The sequence below is a fragment of the Phascolarctos cinereus genome, unplaced genomic scaffold (genome assembly GCF_003287225.1).
Source record: "Phascolarctos cinereus isolate Bilbo 61053 unplaced genomic scaffold, phaCin_HiC Scaffold_5;HRSCAF=322, whole genome shotgun sequence".
NCBI lineage: Eukaryota > Metazoa > Chordata > Mammalia > Diprotodontia > Phascolarctidae > Phascolarctos > Phascolarctos cinereus.
In genome coordinates, this window is record NW_027555958.1 from 374553745 (window position 1) to 374575837 (window position 22093).

Below are 22093 nucleotides of genomic sequence, written 5' to 3' on the forward strand. Positions count from 1 at the left end.
TGGTGTCAAAGGAGAGAATGGGGTATATATGAGAGATGTCATGAAGGTAGAAATGATAGGACATGACCACCAATTATCTATGCGGGATGAAAAGGAGTGAGGAGTCAAGTAACTGAGAAGATGGTGGTACCCTCAATAGTAATAGGGAAATTAGGACAAGGAAAAAGTTTAGGGGAAAAGATAATGAGATCAGTTTTGTACATGCTGAGCTTTAGATGTCTATGGGACATCCGATTTGTGATATCTAAAAGGTAATTGGAGATGTGACACTGGAGATTGGAAAAGAGGTTGGGCCTGGACAGGTAAGTGTGAGAGTCATCTGCATGGAGACAATAATTGAAAATATGGGAGGTGATGAAATCACTAAATGAAATAGAATAGAGGGAGAAGGCCCAGAACAGCGATCTGGGGAACATTTACTGTTGGTGGGCATGACATGGATGAAGATCAAGCAAAGGAGCCAGAGAAGGTACAATCAGACAAGTATGAGAACCAGGAAAGAATAATCTCATGAAAACCTAGAAAGGAGAGTATCAAGGAGAAAAGGGTGCTTTGAAAGTGTGAAAGGGCAGAGAGGCCAAGAAGGATGAGAACTGAGATAAGGCCATTAAATTTAATAGAGACAGGGTCAGTGGTAACTTTAGAGAGAGTCATTTTGGTTGAATGATATGGTCAGAAGCCAGGCTGCAAAGAGTTAAAAAGAGAGTAAGAGGAAAGGAAGCCTTGTGAAGGAATTTAGCTATTTTAGAGAGAACAGAAATGAGATGCTAGCTAGTGGGGATGGATGAATTGTGAGGGCTTTTTGAGGATGGGAGAGACATGAGCATTGTATAGGTAGTAGGAAAGTGGCCAGTAGACAAGGAGCAGGGAGCAGAAGTGATGGAGGGGAAACTCCATGGGAGAAAACAAGATGGAATGGGATGAAGGGAAATATAGGGATTTGCCTTGAAAGAAGGGCCACATCTTCTTATGAGACAGAGAAAAAGGAGAAGATAAGAACAGAAGGCATCTGAGTGATGGGAGATGAGGAGGAGAGAAAAAGAAGGAGTTTTCCACAATGGCCTCAATTTTTTCAGTTAAATATGAGACAAGATTCTCAGCTGAGAAGGGAGGGAAGAGGAAGTTATGGGAAGTTTGACAGTAGGAGATGCATAATGATCCAATGAAGAAAAGTTGATGATGTAGGTAAGAAGAGAACAAAGGGAGAAGAGAAGCATTAATACTAAGGGTAGAAATTTAAGAGTAAATTTAAAATTTAAAGGTAAATTTTAAAGGCGAAAATCTACTCAGGGTAGAATTTAAGTAGACTCATAATTTCAATTTTGAGCCTCTCATAGAAAGTAGAAATTAGTTTATCTGTATTTTTCTCCTTTACATTAGTATTTGGTCTAAAATTACTTAGACTGAAAAATGATAGGAGAAAAAGAGTTGACCCATGAGTTACCTGTCAACATTTAAAAATACCTGAATTTTCTTGAAAAGCAAGTAACATCACTCGTTTATTTAATATTTTAAGCATGTTTGAGCTTAACGTCTATCACAGAAAGAAATACATAAAATTATAGTGATGATTCAAAATTTTGTAGGAATTTTCAGTCCATTCTGCTACTCATCCTTAATGATGTCAGATCAGAAGTCTCATAAATTTTGGTGAAACTTAAAACATTTCCTAATTTCTAATCACACTGGAATAATCACCAACAAAAAAATCTAGAATTTTCAACATTAACCCTACTTTAACATAGGAAACATTTGAAAAAAGAAGAATTGAAAATCAAGTGCATTGTAACTTGGTTCCTATTTCCTTTGGGAACTGGTATGAGAGTTAAAGAAGCAAAGACCCGGAGGAAATGAATTCATCATGTAAGATTTTGCAGGTGATCAAATGGCTCACCTCTCAAATGGGAGAAAAGCTACAACAAAAGAATAGTAAGACTTCTTTTCTTCAGGTGAAGGGACTTAGAGAGTTTTAAAGTGCTGGTGCTAAAACCCATCCCATAAGCTAACATTCTGTTGGAAAATATATATGTATATGTTTGGTGAGTTAGGACTTAGGTTAAATTGTTTTGAGTTCAGTGCTTATAGTATAAACCACATGTCAAGGAAGTCTGCTAATGCCCCTTGAGTCTACTCTTGGCAGTCAGAATAGGCTCAGTCTGAGAGCTGCTTCTCTTCAGTTGACTCCAATATGGCTCATATTCATGGTCATTTCTTCATTCCCTCTCTGGGAGCCTATTTCCTTAGCAGTCTCTTATTCCTGAGCACCCTGTTCATTAATTCTACCATGGACAATATAATCTCAACCATTCTCTGTCTCTATTTTATACTGGTAGAAAATCTTGTCTTCTTGGTTAAAGATGTACCAAGTCTCAACAAGTAAGCACATAGAGAACTGGGTCTTTGATGACCATGTAAGATGCATCATGATATGTAGCCTGGATATTATTAAAAGTACCAGATAGCTTTCCAATATCTTGTGTATTCTTCAGACACCAAAGTATTTTTTCTTTTTTTTTAATATCAATTTATTTATTTTCAGTTTTCAATATTTACTTACACAAGATTTTGAGGTCCGTATTTTCACACCATCTCGCCCCTCCCCCACCCCAAGATGGCATGCATTCTGAATATCCCTTCCCCTAGTCTGCCCTCTCTTCTATCTCTCCCCCCATTGTCTTATCCCCTTCCCCTTGTATTTTCCTGTAGGGCAGGATAGACTTCTGTACCCCATTTCCTGTATTTCTTATTTCCCAGTTGCATGTGAAAACATTTTTTTAAACATATGTTTTTAAAACTTTAGGTTTCAAATTTTCTCCCTTCCTCCCTCCCCACCCACCCTCATTGAAAAGGCAAGCCACTCAATATAGGTTATATATGTGCAGTTATGCAAAACACTTCCAAAGTAGACATGTTATGAAAAACTAACTCTGCTTCCCTTAATCCTATTCTGCCCTCCCATTTATTCTATTCTTTCTTTTGACTCTGTCCCTCCTCAGAAGTATTTGCTTCTGATTACCCCCTTTCCTAATCTGCCCTCCTCTCTATCATCCCCCTGCTCTCTTGTCCCCTTCTCCCCCTATTTTCCTGTAGGGTAAGAGAGATTTCCAATTGAATGTGTGTGTGTTATTCCCTCCTTAAGCCAAATCCTATGAGAATAATATTCACTCATTCCCTCTCACCTTCTCCCATTTCCCCTCCACGGTAAGAGCATTTTTTTACTGTGTTTTTTTTTGTGAGATAATTTACCCCATTCTACCACTCCCTTTCTTCTTTTCCCAGTATAATCCTCTCTCATGCCTTAATTTTATTCTCCAGATATGACCCCTTAATCTTCAACTCACCTTTGTGCCCTCTATCTATCTGTCTATCTCTCTATCTCTCTATCTATCTATCTATCTATCTATCTACCTACCTACCTATACATACATATAAGTTTTTTCTTCCAACTACCCTAATACTGACAAAGTTCTCATGACTTATAAATATCATCTTTCCATGCAGGAATATAAACAGTTCAACCTTCATAAGACTCTTATGATTTCTCTTTCCTGTTTATCTCTTCATGTTCCACTTGAGTCTTGTATTTGAAAGTCAAATTTTCTATTCAGCTCTGGTCTTTTCATCAAGAATGCTTGAAAGTCCTCTATTTCACTGAATGACCATTTTTCCCCCTGAAGCATTATACTCAGTTTTGCTGGGTAGGTGATTCTTGGTTGTAATCCTATCTCCTTTGCCCTCTGGAATATTATATTCTATGCCCTGCGGTCCTTTAATGTAGAAGCTGCTAAATCTTGTGTTATCCTGATTGTGTTTCCACAGTACTTGAATTGTTTCTTTCTGGCACCTTGTAATAGTTTCTCCTTGACCTGGGAACTCTGGAATTTGGCTACAATATTCCTAGGAGTTTTCCTTTGGGGATCTCTTTCAGGAAGAGATCTGTGGATTCTTTCAATTTCTATTTTGCCCTCTGGTTCTAAAATATCAGGACAGTTTTCCTTGATAATTTCTTGAAAGTTGATGTCTAGGCTCTTTTTTTGATCATGGCTTTCAGATAGTTCCAATAATTTTTAAATTCTCTCTCCTGGATCTATTTTCCAGGTCAGGTGTTTTTCCAGTGAGATAGTTCACATTCTCTTCTATTTTTTCATTCTTTTGGATTTGTTTTACAATATCTTGATTTCTCATAAAGTCACTAGCCTCCAATTGCTCCATTCTAATTTTTAAGGAAGTGTTTTCTTCAGTAAGCTTTTGGACTTCCTTTTCCATTTGGCCAATTTTGCTTCTTAGGGCATTCTTCTCCTCATTGGCTTTTTGGACCTCTTTTGCTACTTGGGTTAAGCTATTTTTTAAGGTGTTATTTTCTTCAGTATTTTTTGGGTCTCCTTTAGAAAGCTGTTAACTTGTTTTTTGTGATTTTCTTGCATCACTCTCATTTCTCTTCCCAGTTTTTCCTCTACTTCTCTTACTTGCTTCTCCAAATCCCTTTTGAGCTCTTCCAAGGCCTGGGACTGATTCATATTTTTCTTGGAGGCTTTGGATGTAGGAGCTCTGACTTTGTTGTCTTCTTCTGGTTGTATATTTTGATCTCCTTTGTCACCAAAGTAAGATAACATAGTCTGACTCTTTTTGTGCTGCTTGCTCATGATCCTAGCCAATTACTTGAGTTTTAAACTCTTTGTCAAGGTAAGAGTCTGCTTCCAATGTGGAGAAGGTACTGTCCCAAGCTTCTGGGGTTTATATAGCTGTTTTCAGAGATACTTGTAGGGACCTGTAAATTTTCAGTTCTTGCAAGGTGGTATGATAAGGGGAGAGGTGTTTACTCCTTTCCTGGCCTGTGCTGTGGTCTATTAGTGACCACAAGTACTCCTTTCTGTCCTGGAACTGTGAGGAAGGTTTCCTGTCCACAGCCACTACAAGTTCTACCAAACCAGCGCTCCTCCTCACCGCAGGACCATTGCCCAGAACTTTGACCCAGATCCAAGCATAAGCAAAGGAAGAGATTCCTGCCTCAGCACCAGCACAGAGATCCCTGCAATCCCCCTCTGATCAGCCACTCGATTCCCCCTCAGTCTGTGGGCCAGAAGCTTGAGAAGCAGCTGCCCACACCAGGGCCATGCTCTTGTGGAATGGAGCTGAGACCCCGCCTTCCTCTCTCAGCACCTGAGAAACAGACTTTTCCCACTGACCTTCTAAGTTGTCTTTGGCATTTTCAGGTTGAGGAGTCTGGAAACTGCCACAGATGCCCACGATTCAGTCTTCTGAAGCCTGCTCCAGATTTGCTGCAGCCTGTGGGCCCACGCTGCACTGCTCTCTGCTTCTAGGCTGGCGTGATATGCCTTTGTGATCAATAATCCAGGTTGTCTTGGGATGCAAATTTGTTTCACTCTTTATTTTTGTGAGTTCTGCTGCTTTAGAACTTGTTTAGAGCCATTTTTGTAAACATCTGGAGGAGTTTGGGGGAAAGCTCAAGCAAGTTGCTGCTTTCACTCTGCCATCTGGGCTCCGCCCCCAGGAAACCAAAATCTTGTAGGACTCTTCCCTCAGCTGAGCATAGATAGCAAACTCAATTATTATACCTTTACTTATCAAGACCATTTTTAAAAGTAAACTGAGGTCTCAAGACCACATGGTGGGGACCATGTTAGTGCCCTTCTCAGTAAACTCAAGCAGCTAGCTATGTTTGCTGTGACCAATAGAAACTCCCCTTTACAAATGGGTCCTCTTCTATTTCCATGCCTCTCCACTGGTTGTCACCATACCTGGAATGAACTCCCTTCTTGCCTCTTAGAATCCCTCATTTCCTTCAAGTTTCAGCTCAAGCACCATCTTCTACATGAGGCTTTTCCTGAACCATTCACTTACAAATGTATTCCTTCTTGAAATATCTCCTTGTATCTTTGTTGTATATAGATTATGTTATTTTGTATATGCTTTATATGCATGTTTGTCTTTCCTTATAGAATGCAAGCTTCTTGAGGGCAAAGACTAACTTTTGTCTTTGTATCTTCAGTGCTTATCACAATGTCTGAAACATTCTTTGGAGGTGTTAATTGACTGATCATTAATTGTCCTTTTATATCTCTTGGGTCAATTTTATCCCAAAACAATACTTCATGACAAAGCTCCACTCTGCCCCAGACACCCCTCAGTAGTCCTTGGTAAGGATTCATACCCACCATGGTGAACCAGTCTTCCAAAAACTGGATAGCCCTGGTGGCTACTCACCCCACAAAAAATAAGGGTACGATGCTCCTAAGTGTCATGTCTTCCTTGCTTATAGTGTCCGTACTGTCTGTACTAGATTCTCTATTCACCCCAAAGAGGCATCCCAGAAAAGCCCCCAAAATGTAACCTGTCAGATTAAGCTCAATCCTGGCAAGATTTTCTCAAGTGACAATTTATTTTCACTCCTACCCTGAGAGTCTCTGTCTCTGGGAATGTCTCAACTTGGCTCATTTCTTGGATATTCAGTTCACCTGCAAGCAGCCAAGACTACCAATAAACATTTGAACATAAAGCATATTTATTGAAAAGTATATAAGAACAGAAATGGAGTTTGCCTTCACGCCCTAATTAGCAAAGCAATAAAACCATTTCTCTCCTCTCTTGCCAAAGAAGCCAGGCTCTTTCTCTACATAAAATCATAACCCCAATAGTGGAAGTTCAAGCATAAGTGAAGTTGTGACCTCTATGAAGGCACTGTTTGCATCATCACCGTGTTGTCCTGCGCACCCCACACATCTCTAGGCTATATCTGGTGATGTCAGCAGCTCCTATTCCCCAGTGCTGGCCCAACAGCCAATGCCATGAAACAATGACATCTGAGCTACAGGTGTCATGACTCTTGCATGCCCCTATTTGTGCAATTACCTTGTGAACTCCTTAAGGGCAGAGACTATTGTTCAACTTAAAAAAAAACAATTACCAGCGCTTAGCACAGTACCTGCACATACTAAGTGCTTAAAAGATGTTTGTTGAGTGAGTGCAAGTTGCTATCTATTATAAATGTTTGTTGAGTGCAAGTTGTTATCTATTATACTATCAGAAGTATTAGATTATCTCTTTTGTTGTTTAAAAGGATTGACAATTTATTTGTGTCAATTTGTCACTGAATATAATAATTTTATATGGATGTGCTGAACAGCTCAGCTAAATGGATTAAAAGGAACAATTACTTTTTAACTAAATTTAAAAAATAAGTAGCTATGATTCCAATTTTTAAAAATCTTGATCCACTTTGGATTACATATCAAAAAACAATTTTTCCTAAAAGACATGGAATTCCCAGTGTAAAATACAAAATCCCCCTTTCCATCCTTCAGAAAGCACAGTTCTTTCTTGATTTCACACTGGGATTTTCCAAAGGGGAGCAAGGACTTTTTTGTCCAGAGGTTGAGCTGTTTAAAGTGGGGTGCTTTTCATTTTCAAAATACTGGAGGTCTAATTATTTCTGTTTACATACATTTCACAGTTAAAACGTCCCTTGATCAGTAGTAATGCAAATATATTATATCAATGAAATATTTAGTTTTGCATATGCAGCTCTGATCCTGGCAAGAATCAGTTAAGATCTCTTATACCCATGCTTGATGCTGCTCCTGGGCTGCAGAGAACAAATCAGCAAGCATTTACCAAACTGCTATGACTTGCCAGGCATTGTTCTAAGCACTAAGGATTCTGAAACCAGTGTGAAAGTCCCTGCTTTGGACAGGTCAATGAAAGCTTCATGGAGAAGGTGGTACTTGAGCTTAGTCTTGGAAGAAATTAGGGATCCTAAGAGGCATAGGTGAAAAGGAAGTATCTTACAGGTATGAGGGACAGCCCGCATAAAGGCATGTTGAAAAGAGTATCACATGGGAGTAAAATGTGTTCCATTTTGTGTAAGTATGTAAGATGTAGAAGGAAGGCTAAACTGGAGACTGAGGTAGAAATTTTTTTGGAGGAGGCTTTCAGGAACATTTCTGAATAGCACCAACTCCTGGAGAAATACTTAAGGGAAAGAAAGCATTCTGTCAGAGAAGAGGGGTACATTAATGCAACAAATATCTATCAAGCACCTTCCATGTGCTAAATACTAAATACTAAAGGAAGCACAAATAATAAGACATAGCCCTTGCCTTCAGTGAATGTACAGTTTAGGAGGGGATGATCAGACACATACACACACAGAGGTAACAATTTTTAATGTGTTAAGCGTATAAGAGAAATACAAAGTGCTCTTTGCTCAGATGAGGCAGATACTGTTACCAACAAAGGAGACTTGAAAGGAGGTCCACATTGCTGCTGAATTTTCTCCAAAGAAAAGGACACTGTCCCATGCCCCAAAGCAGATGAGCAAGCAATGGGACACCCAACAATTAAGCAAATAGAGAACTGAGTCTTTGATGACCATGAAGATAAATCAAGACATGGAGCCACGATAATATCAAGGCTTAGGGAGAATCTAGTTACTGTGGCAGATCTGAGGTACTACTCATGTTTGAGCCCATTTTGAGCTACTAATGATTTGGAAATTATAGTATGGACCTGGAGACTTAAATCAAGCTACTACTCACTGAGATACTTCCTACTTCATGAATCCTGAAAGGATAGAATTCTAAGATCTCAAATATGGATGAAACAATGTAAGGATATATCGAGCTAGAAGACAACCTTTTGAAATAGGTGAAGCTTATATAAGAAGGACAGGCTCTACCTAAACCACAGTGGCAGTAAGTGAATTAGGGAACACTCACTGCAGTGGAGGGCTTTATAAGTTCCTACTTCTGACAGCAAAAGTTTCTACCAATGAGTAATCAAGTGGAAACTCAATATCAAAGGGAAAGGGAAAAGAGCCATGCATGACTTACATGTTCATCAAAAGATTTATTAAAGGACATTCTGTACAGCCAACTTGGACCTCAGGTGGATTGTAGATGGGAGCAAGTCCTCCAAATCCTTGTCTGAATTGGGGTAATGATATGGCATCTCCAAAGATGGCCTCCTAGTCTTTCCTTTTGTAAAGGAAAAGTCCTAGCTCTGACATGTAGAGATGTTCTCTCCTTTTTGGGCATTCCAGGATGGTAACTGGTGAGCTACAAAGTGTTATCTACTACCTCTGCTCTCATATCTACATTTGAGGATCTTTGAGCACAGTTATGGGTTGAGGAAGGTCTAACTGTAAAAATACAATGTTTCTTGATTACTCAAGGCTGGCTAACAAGGGGCACGATGCCAAGTGCTATAGGGCTATCTGGGATTAGATGGATAATCTATGGGGTTATTACTGAGGAAAGAGGGAGAGACCTTTTTGGCTAGCTATAGGGGCAAAGGCAAGGGATTTTTAATACTTACAAGACACCTTCCAAGTGTTATGGGCAAAGATCTTCTATGAGAGTTGCCTCTTAAATTATCTAGCAAATGCCAGGAAAAAAATAGCCCTGAGTTGTTGTTTTTTTGAATGAGACATCACAGGCCTCAGAGAGCTGCCTATGTTTTTCCCTCCATGTGAAATTCTAACTAAAGGGGAATAGACTGCTAATACACAAAGATCATAACAAAATAATAAAGGTCTTATTAATATGGCTATGAATGGTATAAATGTGCCTATGTATTTTCTATAGAGAGCAACATTGATTCAGTGGCATTCCTAAAAGTGAGGAAGAATTGTACTGGTGGTTATAAAATGAAAAAAAAAACTAAATTATGAACCTCCCAGGCCAACAACTTTACTTCTAGCCTTCCCCCATAGCCATCGTTGAGAAGAGCATATATTGGGGAGAAAGGACCCATCAACAATACCATCCCCTATGCTTATCATAGCATCTAAGAGTCAGCCTCAAAAGCCATCTAGTCCAACTAGTATCTGACCAAGAACTTTCTCTACAATATAGTTGACAAGTGGTAATCCTACCTCTGCTTGAAGACCTCCAATGCAATGGGATTAACTGCCTACTGAGGTAGCCCATTTCACTTTTAAAAAGCAGTAAATATTAAAGGTTTTTCTCTAAACCAAACTGAAATCTGCCTTTCTGCAATGTCCACCCATTACTCCTCATTCTGTCTTTTGACGCCAAGAAGAACAAGTTTGGAAAGTCATCCACATAGGGATGATACTTGAAGTGAGGCAACTGACTGCAGCTGTCAGCTATATTAGGAACATTACTCTGTCAAAAATTTATATAATAAGCTAGAACAGATGAAAATGGAAACAAGGAAACTGTTTAGGAGTTAATGTGATAGCCTAAATAAGAGTAATGAGGACCTGGACTACCATGGTAAAGGAAACAAAAAGGATTAGAAAGAAAGGTAGAAGGAGAACCTAAGGTAGGAATGAATATGAAGTATAGTCCAATATTCTTGATTTCAATTACTGGCAAAATTTTAGAACACATTATTTAATAAGATGGTTAGTGAACATATAAAAAAGAGAGGTGATCACAAATCTTTAACATGGCTTCATCAAGAATAGGTCATACCAGATGAATTTAATTTCATTTTTTTGACAGAGTCTCTAGACTGATACATCAGGGAAATGTTGTAGATACTGTTTACTTACCCAGATTTTAGCCACAAATTAATAGTCCCTCATGTTATTCTTTTGAACAAGATGAAGAGCTGTAGGTTAGATAATAATAATTTATGAGAATTTAGAACTCAGAAATTGGTCTCCAGAGGAATGCTACTTCATCATTTTAACTGACAGTCCATTTTAAATCACAAGATTTACAAGTTGAACACTATGGGTAGTAGTAGTAGTAGAAGTAGTAGTAGTAGTAGTAGTAGTAGTAGTAGTAGTAGTATAGTAGTAGTAGAAGAAGAAGAAGAAGAAGAAGAAGAAGAAGAAGAAGACCTTTGCTGTTACAAGTAGGAACTCACAGAGCCCTCCATTTCAGTAAGTGTTCCCTAATTCACTTACTGCCACTGTGGTTCAAATAGAGCCTATCCTTCTTATATGGGCTTCACCCAGTCCTAAAGGTGGTCTTCTAGCTCCTGATATATCCCTAGAATGTTTCATCCATACTTTGAATCTATATGCAACATTATGTCAACACTATGGAACACTATGGGTAGAAGCCTCACTGAGCTAGACCAGATCAACATATTTCCTGTAAAATTGAGTCCATTATCTAAGAATACACTGGGCAATTGAGTCAAGGACAAGTGTTATATAATGGCTGATGGAAGAAGCATATATAGATAAAATTTAAGGAGAAAGAGAATTTGGACTTTAAGTGGACTGCAAGTTCAATATGAATGAATAATGTAATATGGCAGTCCAAAACACTAATTAAGAGAGGTTTAGTGTTTATAGCAGCTCTTTTGATGGTGTCCAAGAATTGGAAGTTGAGGTGATGCCCATCAATTGGGGAATGGCTGAACAAATTGTGGTATATGAATGTGATGGAATACTATTGTTCCATAAGAAATGATGAGCAGGAGGACTTCAGAAAAACCTGGGAAGACTTACATGATGCTGAGTGAAGTGAGTAGAACCAGGAGAACATTGTACACAGTAACAGCCACATTGTGCAATGACTAACTTTGATAGACTTAGGTCTTCTCAGCAATACAACGATCGAAGACAATTCCAAAAGACTTGATGGAAAATGCCATCCACATCCAGAAAAAGAACTATGGAGTCTGAATGCAGATTGAAACATACTATTTGCTCTCTTTTTTTTTGTCTCTTCTTCCTTGTGGTTTCTCCCACTGATTCTAATTCTTTGATGCAGGTAAACCATACTGGGCAGTCCTTTGCTAGTGTCTTCTGTGTCATACAATTGAGTCCAAAGCTCTTCAGGAAAACCTTGAGAATGGCCTTGTATCACTTCTTCCGAATTCTGTATGAGCCCTTCACTTGTGTGAGTTCTCCATAAAATAGTCTTTTAGGCAAACTTGTGTTTGGCATCTGAACAGTGTGGCTAGCCCATTGGATTTTCACTCTGTGCAATAGAGTTTGAATGCTTAGCAGTTCAGCTCAAGAAAGGATGTCAGTGTGAAGTACCTTGTCTTTCCAGGTGATCTTCAGAATCTCCTAAGCCAGTTCCAGTGGAAGTGATTCACATTCCTAGCACGGTGCTTGTATACTGTCCAGGTTTCACAGGCACACAATGAGGTCAGCACAAAGGCTCTGTAGACCTTCAGTTTGGTAGTCAGCCTAATACTTCTTCTCTCCTACACATTGTTTCAGAGCCTCCCAAATACAGGGCTAGCTCTGGCAGTGTGTGCGTCAACCTCATCATCTATGTGTACATCCCTGTAAAGTATACTGCCAAGGTAAATGAACTTATCCACAGCATTCAGAACTTCTCCATTTGCTGTAACTGATGGTTCCACATGTGGATGGTGTGGGCTGCCTGGTAAAGAACCTCTGTTTTCTTTGTGTTAATTATGAGGCAAAAATTAGCACAAGCAGCAGAGAATCAATCCATACTTTGTTGCATCTTAGCCTTCAGAGGCTGCATTGAGTGCACAATCAGTATCATAGTAGGACCTCCTTGGTGTATAGGTTGTACCAGATGGCTGCCAAGATTGCTTCCAGCTCCAAAATGCTCTGATTTTGTTCAACTCAGGCATCTTCCAAGGAAACAGGTAAAGAATTAGCATTTCTAACATTTTAAAAAGAAAGTAATTTGTACCACAGAAACTAAAAACACTTTGAGATGTCAGAGATTATGATTACAAATCACCAGTTCTTGTTTATTTTCTTTTCAATGAGATTTTGCATGCTAATGGTAAAGGTGGCCTTTTGTCATAGATTTAAAACCCTTAAGTGTATTGTATTTCTATGAAAGAAGTTAGAAGATAGTAATAATCTCAGTCTCCTTTCTTTGATTTCAGAAGCAAACTGTAACCTCCCAGAGTTCATAATTGGTACCCAGAATGTATCAACTAAAAAAATATATAATTTTGGAGCTATCTTTACTCTGAAGTGTGATGAAGGGTATATGCTAGAAGGCAGTCCTCAGAGCCAGTGTCAGGAAGATCATAGATGGGACCCTCCTTTGGCAGTCTGTAAATCACATAAGTATGATATAAGAACTTCTGTCACATCAGGCTACATTTTTTGTCCTCTAGTGTTAGACTGTATCAGAGATGCCCTTTCTTTTGGTGAAGGACTCACGGAAGGAGCAGTTCAGTTCAATGAATATTTGAAAGTAAGCTGATCAAATTTCAGATAGAATTTTGGGAGGTTTCCTTTAATTTTATATGCCATGGAGTTTAAATCTCACATATCTCAATTTTTTTTTTTGGCTAGGCAATGGGGTTAAGTGACTTGCCCAGGGTCATGTACCCAGTAAATGTCAAGTGTCTGAGGCCAAATTTGAACTCAGGTCCCCCTGAATCCAGGGCTGGTGTTCTATCTACCGCACCACTTAGCTGCCCCACATAGCTCCATTTTAAAGTGGTTAGATGTGGTACCTAACAAATGTTATTGATTGATTTATCAGCCAATGAGTCCTTGCCACTACTGGCCTACTTACTAATGCCCACAAGCTTCCATTTCCCATCTCTGGGCCTTTGCACTGCTATCTTTTGTTTGGAAGATGGTTTCTCTCCCCACTTGTACCTCTTAGCTTTCCTGGTTTTTCCTCAAGATTCATATCCTCTTCTCCCCAGCTGCTAGTGCCTTCCCCTCGGAGCTGACTCTCCCTCTATTCTTTATGGATCTTGGATGAACTTGTTATCCTCATGTTAACTCCCCCAGTAGACTGTGAGCTCCTTGAGGCCAAGGGCTGTCTTTTGCCTTTCTTTGTATCCCTGTCCTTAGCACAGACTGTGGTTGATAATTACTTGTTATCTAACTGTAAAGAAGCATCTCTCAGTTCACATAAAAGAGTGCTAGGGTAGCAGGTAACATTTTCTGTCCCAAGAAGACTTTGCTTCCAACGCAAAACCAGTAACTTTGTATTTCAGAATCTGAATTGATAGTCTTTCCCCCCTCCATTTCATTTCTTCTTTAAAATGTGTTGTTGTCCAGATCTACAGATAGTTATATAAATCAGTTTAATTAGGAGCTGGTGTGATACAAGGTGACACATCAGAGGACACAGGTCCAACCTCGTTATTGTCACTTACTGCGTAACTTTGGCAAGTAACCTTAACTTTCTGGGCCTCGAGGGAAGGAAAAAACATTGATACTGGTTCCCAGTCTAGCTCTAATTATTCAAATAAAAAGTTGCTGTTGAGACAAGATAGTAGGTTATAAAGGTATTTGTACTCATGTGTCCCCTCCACAAGTGGATATCTCTTTAACCATTTGATGAAACTTTTTGATACTTAGATTTTTTTGCATTCAAGGTTCAATCTTGAACCCTTTGTAGGTGTGTATTAATACAGCTTATTAATAAATTGATGTATGTTAATATGAAAGAATTCAACTATGGCTGAAAAGGAAATGCTAATAAGTCATAAGTCAGAAGTTAAGAAACCTATTGGTCACATTTTTCCTGGTATTTAACGTTCCTATTTTCTTGCCTAGGCATTGTTTTGGGGACAGTACTTCTTATTCCATTTCTTGCTCTCACATTTGCATTACTATCAAAACACAAAGAAGGGTGAGTTCAATTATATTGTGTTACAAAATATATACTGCTGTATATGCTTTTTATCAGAAGCTAAGATCGATAAGAGAAATGTTTACAATAAATGCTTAGCTTATTGGTGACTAAAGTACAAAGGGAACTATATTAGGTTCTCATATGAAACTGGGAAATTCTCTAAGAAAAAAAATTATCATGTAGATAAGGATATTGTGTGATGGAATCATTTAGTGTCTTTTGGTTATTTCAAAATGGATGCTGCTCATAGGTATCTAAAACTTGCTTTGTCCAAAACAGAACTTCTTATCTTTTCCTTCAAAGTCCTACCTCTTGTTTGTATCCCAAAGAGATCATAAAAAAGGGAAAAGGACCCACATATTCAAAAATATTTATAGCAGCTCTTTCTGTGGTGCAAAGAATTCAAAATTGTGGGAATGCCCATCAGTTGGGGAATGGCTGAACAAGTTGTGGTGTATGAATGTAATGGAATACTATTGTGCTATAAGAAATGATGAGCAGGGGGGGTGGAGCCAAGATGGTGGAGTAAAACAAGTGCCTGGCTGGAGTTCTCCCCCAAACCCTTCCAAATACCTGTAAAAAATGGCTCTACACAAATTCTAAAGCAACAGAACCGACAAAAAGACAGAGTGAAACAAATTTCCAGCCCAAGACAACCTGGATAGTTGATTAGAAAGGTATATCACACTGGGCAGGGAGAGGAACACAGTTCAGCTTGGGCACGCAGGCAAAACAGGCCTCAGCCAAGCTGGAGCAGGGCTTAGAGGACTGAATCACAGGCAGCTGTGGTGGTTTCCAGACTTCTCAACCCATGAACGCCAAAGACAACTTAGAAGGTCAGTGGTAAAAGTCTATGACTGCGTTGAAAGAGAGAAGCTTGGTCCCAGCCCCAGTCCCTGGTGCAGCCCCAGGGCGGTGGCTGCTTCCTGAGCTTCTGGCCCACAGACTGAGGGGGAATCAAGTGACTGATCAGAGGGGGATCACAGGGATCTCTTTGCTGGTACTGAGGCAGGATTCTCTTGCTTTGCCCACACTTGGATCTGGGTCATAGTTCTGGGTGGTGGTCCTGGGGTGAGGAAGAGTGCTGGCTTGGTAGAGCTTGTAGTGGCGGTACAGAAGGAATCCTCCTCATAGTTCCAAGGCAGAAAAGAGTACTTGTGGTCACTCATAGGCCAGAGAACAGGCCAGGAAAGGAGTAAACACTTCGTCCCTTCTCACACCACCTTGGAAGAACTGAAAATTTATGGATCCCTAGAAGTATCTCTGAAAACAGCTGCACAAAACCCCTTAAGCTTAAAACAGTACATTCTCCACACTGGAAGCAGACCCCTACCTTAACAAAGAGTTTATAACTCAAGTAATTGGCTGGGATCATGAGCAAACTGCACAAAAAAAAAGACCACAGAATCTTTCTTTGGTAACAAAGAAGATCAAAACATACAACCAGAGGAAGACAAGAAAGTCAAAGCTCCTACATCCAAAGCCTCCAAGAAAAATATGAATTGGTCCATGGAAGAGCTCAAAAAGAATTTTGAGAAGCAAGTAAGAGAAGTAGAGGAAAAACTGGGAAGAGAAATGAGAGTAATGCGAGAAAATCATGAAAAACAAGCTGACAGCTTGCTAAAAGAGACCTAAAAAATACTGAAGAAAATAACATCTTTAAAAAATAGCCTAACCCAAATGGCTAATGAGGTCCAAAAAGCCAATGATGAGAAGAATGCCTTCAAAAGCAGAATTGGCTAAGTGGAAAAGGCAGTCCAAAAGTTTACTGAAGAAAATACTTCCTTAAAAAATTAGCACGGCCCTTTCATGCTTTGGTGCCGCGCGGGTAATGAGCTGCAGTCTCTGGACCACCACTGCCACCACCACCACCGCTGCCACCTCCTCCTCTGCCTCCAGCCTGGCTCTGGGCTTGCACCACCTGCCAGCAGCATGCCATCCAAGGGGCTACTCCAGTCTGTCCAGGCCTTTGGGAGAAAGAAAACTGCCACCACTGTGGCCTTCTGCAAGAGAGGCAATGGGTTGATCAAGGTGAGTAGGCCACCACTGGAGATGATTGAGCCTCGCACCCAGCAGTACAAGCTGCTGGAGCCTGTCCTCCAACTAGGCAAGGAACGTTTTGCTGGAGTAGATATCTGAGTCCGTGTGAAAGGAGGAGGACACGTCATCCAGATTTATGCTATCCGGCAGTCCTTCTCCAAAGCCCTGGTGGCCTATTACCAGAAATATGTGGATGAGGCCTCTAAGAAGGAAATAAAAGACATCCTTCTCTGGTAAGACCAAACTCTGCTAGTGGCTGACCCTTGTCACTGCGAGTCCAAGAAGTTTGGTGGTCCTGGGGCCTGGGCTCACTACCAGAAATCCTATTGATAAGGCAACTGCTGGAATTGTGGGTCTTTTTTGCAATAAATTTGGCATATGACCTAAAAAAAAATAGAATGGAGCAATTGGAAGTCAATGACTTTATGAGAAATCAAAACATTGTAAAACAAAACCAAAAGAATGAAAACATAGAAAACAGTGTGAAATATCTCACTGGAAAAACAACTGACCTGGAAAATACATCCAGGAGAGAGAACTTAAAAATTATTGGACTATCTGAAAGCCATGATCAAAAAAAGAGCCTAGACATCATCTTTCAAGAAATTATCAAGGGAAACTGCCCTAATATTTTAGAAGCAGAGGGTAAAATAGAAATTAAAAGAATCTACCAATCATTTCCTGAGATTCCCAAAAGAAAACTCCTAGGAATATTGTAACCAAATTCCAGTGTTCCCAGGTCAAGGAGAAAATATTGCAAACAGCCAGAAAGACACAATTCAAGTATTATGGAAACACAATCAGGATAACACAAGATTTAGCAGCTTCTACATTAAGGGACCAGATGGCTTGGAATATAATATTGTGGAGGTCAAAGGAGCTGGGATTACAACTAAGAATCACCTACCCAGCGAAACTGAGTATAATCCTTCTGGGGGAAAAAATAGACATTCAGTGAAATAGAGGACTTTCAAGCATTCTTGATGAAAAGACCAGAGGTGAATAGAAAATTTGACCTCAAATACAAGACTCAAGAGAAACGTGAAGAGGTAAACAGGAAAGAAAAATCATAAGGGACTTATTATAGTTGAAGTGCTTACATTCTTCCATGGAAAGATGATATTTGTAACTCATGAGAGCTTTGTCAGTATTAGGAGAGTTTGAGGGAAAAAATGTATGTATGTATATACAAATACATAGATAAATAGAGGGCACAGGGTGAGTTGAAGAAGAACGGGTGATATCTGGAGAATAAAATTAAGGGGTAAGAGAGGATTATACTGGGAGAAGGAGAAAGGGAGAGGTAGAAGGGGGTAAATTATCTCACATAAAACAGATAAGAAAAGGCTTTTACCTTGGAGGGGAAACAGGAGGTGAGAGGGAATGAGTGAATCTTATTCTCATTGGATTTGGCTTAAGGAGGGAATAAGATACACTCTCAGTTGGGTATGGAAATCTATCTTACCCTACAGGAAAATAGCGAGGAACAGGACAAGAGGGCAGGGTGATGCTAGAGAGGAGGGCAGACTGGGGGAGGGGGTAATCAGAAGCAAACACTTCTAAGGAGGGATGGGGTCAAAAGAGAGAATAGAATAAATGGGGATAGGATAGGATTAAGAGAAATATACTTAGTTTTTCACAACATGACTACTATGGAAGTGTTTTCCATGACTACACATGTATAACCAGTATCGAATTGCTTGCCTTCTCAATGGGGGGGGGGGATGAAGGGAGAAAATTTGGAACTCAAAGTTTTAAAAACAAATGTTAAAAATCATTTTCACGTGCAACTGGGAAATAAGATATACAGGCAATGGGGTATAGAAATCTATCCTGCCCTACAGTAAAATTGACGGGGAAGGAGATAAGAGAAGGGGGGGAGACAGAAGGGAGGGCAGATTAGGGGAAGGGGTATTCAGAATGCATGCCATCTTGGGGTGGGGTAAGGATGAGATGGGGAGAAAATTTGGAACTCAAAATCTTGTAGAAGTGATGTTGAAAACTAAAAATAAACTAATTAAATCTGAGGGAAAAAAAGAAATGATGAGCAGGCAGATTTCAGAAAAACTTGGATAGCCTTATATGAATTGATGCCTAGTGAAATGAGCAGAACCAGGAGAGCACTGTACACAGTAACAGCAACATTGTGTGATGCTTTCACTTTCAGTTTGCCTGTGCAAAGTCACAGCACCAGGAAGTGTGATGTTCTGTATGAGGAACAGACAGAAGGCCAGTTCAGATGAACTGAAAGAGAGGCATGTGAAGGGGAGGAATGTTTGATGAGGCTGGAAAAGTCAGCTGGAGCCAAACTGTCAGGAACTGTAGATACCAAAGAGAAGAGTAAGGAGCCATGAGAGCTTTACTCAGCAGAAGAGTGCCATGTCACACCTAGACTTGAAGAAAAACATCACTCTAACATCTGGGTGGAGAATGGAGGGGAGGAATTAGAACCCTGGAGATCAGTTAGAAAGTTATTGCAGTGGTCCAGCATACAAGTGAGAAAAGTTTAAATTAGTGTCATGACTGTGTAATTAGAGGCTAGGGGTCAGCTATGAAATGGAGTGGAGGCTCTTCCTTCAAAACTTAGTTCAAATACCACCTTTGACATGAAATCTTTTGTGGTCCTCTCTTCCAGCTGCTGGTGCCCTCCCTCCCAAAGCTGCATTATATTTATTTTGTTTTTATTTTAGCTATGTATTTGTGTCAGGTTGTTGTTTTTTTTTATTGTGATAGAATCTGAAGACAGGGAATTTCAGTTTTTGAATTTGTATCCTGTGGTCCTAGCTTAGTACCTAAAAAATGCTTATTGATAGAATGAGACATAAAAAAATGCTTATTGGCTAATTAATTTAACTTCAATTTTGCAAAAGACAAAGCTCACTGTTCTTCAGATGGCTGTTTCTTTATATCCTTTTTCTATAATTTCTAAGAGGATATAAAATTATATCCTTTATTTTATACGTAATTAACATTACAGTAAAAATAAACTATGCCTACAAACGTTAGTGCCATCTTTTGCCTTCAGTTCCTTAAGAGCAAACAAATATATTTTCTCCTTAGTTATTTAGTTACTTAGTTAACCTAGTACATGTACACTACATCCAGCTTTCTGTTCACATTGCATTATTCTTTATAGAAACTATTCATATTCCTGCAAAGTTTTACTGTTTGTCATTTTTGTGGCAGTCTGGTACCCATCTCTAACATACCAATCTGTTGAATTTTTTCCAATATATTTGTCATGTACATATAAAAATACATAAAAAGCAGGTCAATCAACAAGCTCTTTAAATCACTTACTATATGCTAGGCACTGTTCTAAATGTGAACAGTTGGGAGAAAGAACCTTTAAGCACAAAGAGGCAGTCGATTCTCAGAGGCAGAGGAAAGAGGGACAGCATTCCTGGCATACTCAACAGCCACTGCAGTAGACAGAGGCCAGTGTACCTGGACTCAAGTCATGGAGAGGGTGATAGCTCCAAGTTATAAAGCACTTAAGTGGTAGAGGAGCTTGAAATGGATCTTAGGTATCGTAGTAAGCCACTGGAGATTGCTGACTTAGTGTATGTGGTATGAAAATACAATTATAATTTTTCTATATTGTGCAATTTTTCTAACAGTATTGATTAAATATGTATTAATTATTATTTAGTTAAACTGTACATTAATCTTATGCAGAGGCAAAGTGCTTCAAATCTGCTTTTGACACTGGCTGAGTGAGCCTGGGCTACTTACGTAACCTCTTGATGTCCCAGGCAATGTTCTCAGACTACTATAGTTGCAGAACAGGTTCTAGTATGGATTGGTAGAAGTTATCTTCCTGGGAGACATCAGTGAAGTCATAGGCCTAGACAAAAACTAATCTTGTGTAGGCATAGTGGATAAAGTGCTGGGCTGGTAGGCCGAAATATCTAGATTCAGATCCCATCTCTGCCACCAGTTGTGTGACTCTGCATACATCACTTCAGCTTATGTCTCATGCAACTCCCTAGGGCTGCACTCTTAAGTCAGAGATGGACTGCGTTGGCATAGAGAGGATCCACACTGACAAAATCAGAGATCTTTAAATATTGGTAATATTAATCTTGCATATGAATTCAATTCCATCTTCTAGTATTCCATGTTCAGCTGATATTTTTAATCTCCTGGGTATTTTTATGATTGTCACTTTTTAACCTTTTTTTTTGTACTCTGAAAAGTCAAATCTCATGGTTGCCTTTTTTTTTCTTTTCAACATACCACTTTCTGAAATCTATCCTAGTTAAGTTTGGAGGGTATCATCACCAAGAGGCTGGGCAGGTGCCAGTGAATTCTTTGGCCATGGCAACCCACAAAACAAAGAAAAACACAAAGTGTTAGTTTTTCACAACATGTCTACTATGGAAGTGTTTTGCATAACTGCACATGTAAGGCCTGTATTGACTTGCTTGCCTTTTCAATGAGGTGGGTGGGGTGGGAGGAAAGGAGAAATTTTGGAACCCAAAGTTTTAAAAACATATGTTTAAAAAAAATGTTTCCACATGCAACTGGGAAATAAGAAATACAGGAAATGAGGTACAGAAATCTATCCTGCCCTACAGGAAAATAGAAGGGGAAGGGGATAAGAGATAAAAGGGAGGGCAGACTAGGGGAAGGGGTATTCAGAATGCATTCCATCTTGGGGTGGGGTAGGGCCAAGATGGGGTGAAAATACGGAAGTCAAAATCTTGTGGAAGTTAATGTTGAAAACTAAAAATAAATAAATTTATATTTAAAAAAAACCATAATCAGTTAGTTATAGAAATCTAACTTGCCCTATAGGCAATAGGAGAGAAAAGGGGAAGGTAAAGGTAGGGGAGATAGAAGGGAGGGAAGAAGCAGTAAGGCCAAAGGGGAAGAAAAGGGAAAGGGATAATAGAAGGGAGGAGGGACTGAAGGAGGCAAAGGAGCAAAACACTAATGAGGGGGAAAAGGAGAAAGGAGAAAGAAAAGCATAAACAGAGGGAAAAAAGGATGGAGAAAAAGACACAGATAGTAATAACCATGAAAGTTGAATCGCTATCTTTTTGTTTCTCTCTTCTGTTGAGTTTTGTTTCCTCTTTCTGATGGTTCCTCCTATTGGCTTTAATTTTTACTTACAACTTCACTAATGTGAAAATATGTTTAATAGGAAGGTAAATGTAAAGCCTATATCAGATTGTGTGCCATCTTGGGGAGGGTGGTGGGGAGGAAGGGGGAGAAAAAGTTTAAACTCAAAAGCATATGGAAGTGATTGCTGATAAATCAAAATAAATTAATAAAATTAATAATAATAATAACAGTAATAATAACTAACATTTACATAACACTAAGTTTTGCAAAGTGCTTTACAGATATTATCTCATGACTAAAGACTCATGATGGTAAATGCTATCCACATCTAGAAAAAAAATCTATGGAGTCTGAATGCAGATCAAAACACACTATTTGCTCTGTCTCTCTCTCTTTTTTTTTTGTTTCTTCTTTCTCATAGTTCCTCCCATTGTTTCTAA

At 39.3% G+C, this 22093-nt stretch overlaps 1 protein-coding gene and 1 pseudogene across 1 annotated transcript in view; both read left to right on the top strand.

The window, feature by feature from the left end:
- The window catches only part of LOC110203606 (complement receptor type 2-like), a 126953-nt gene that overhangs the window by 99354 nt on the left and 5506 nt on the right, over nt 1–22093 (top strand). The window lies entirely within an intron of this gene.
- Nucleotides 16397–16913, top strand: LOC110204296 (small ribosomal subunit protein uS9 pseudogene; annotated as a pseudogene).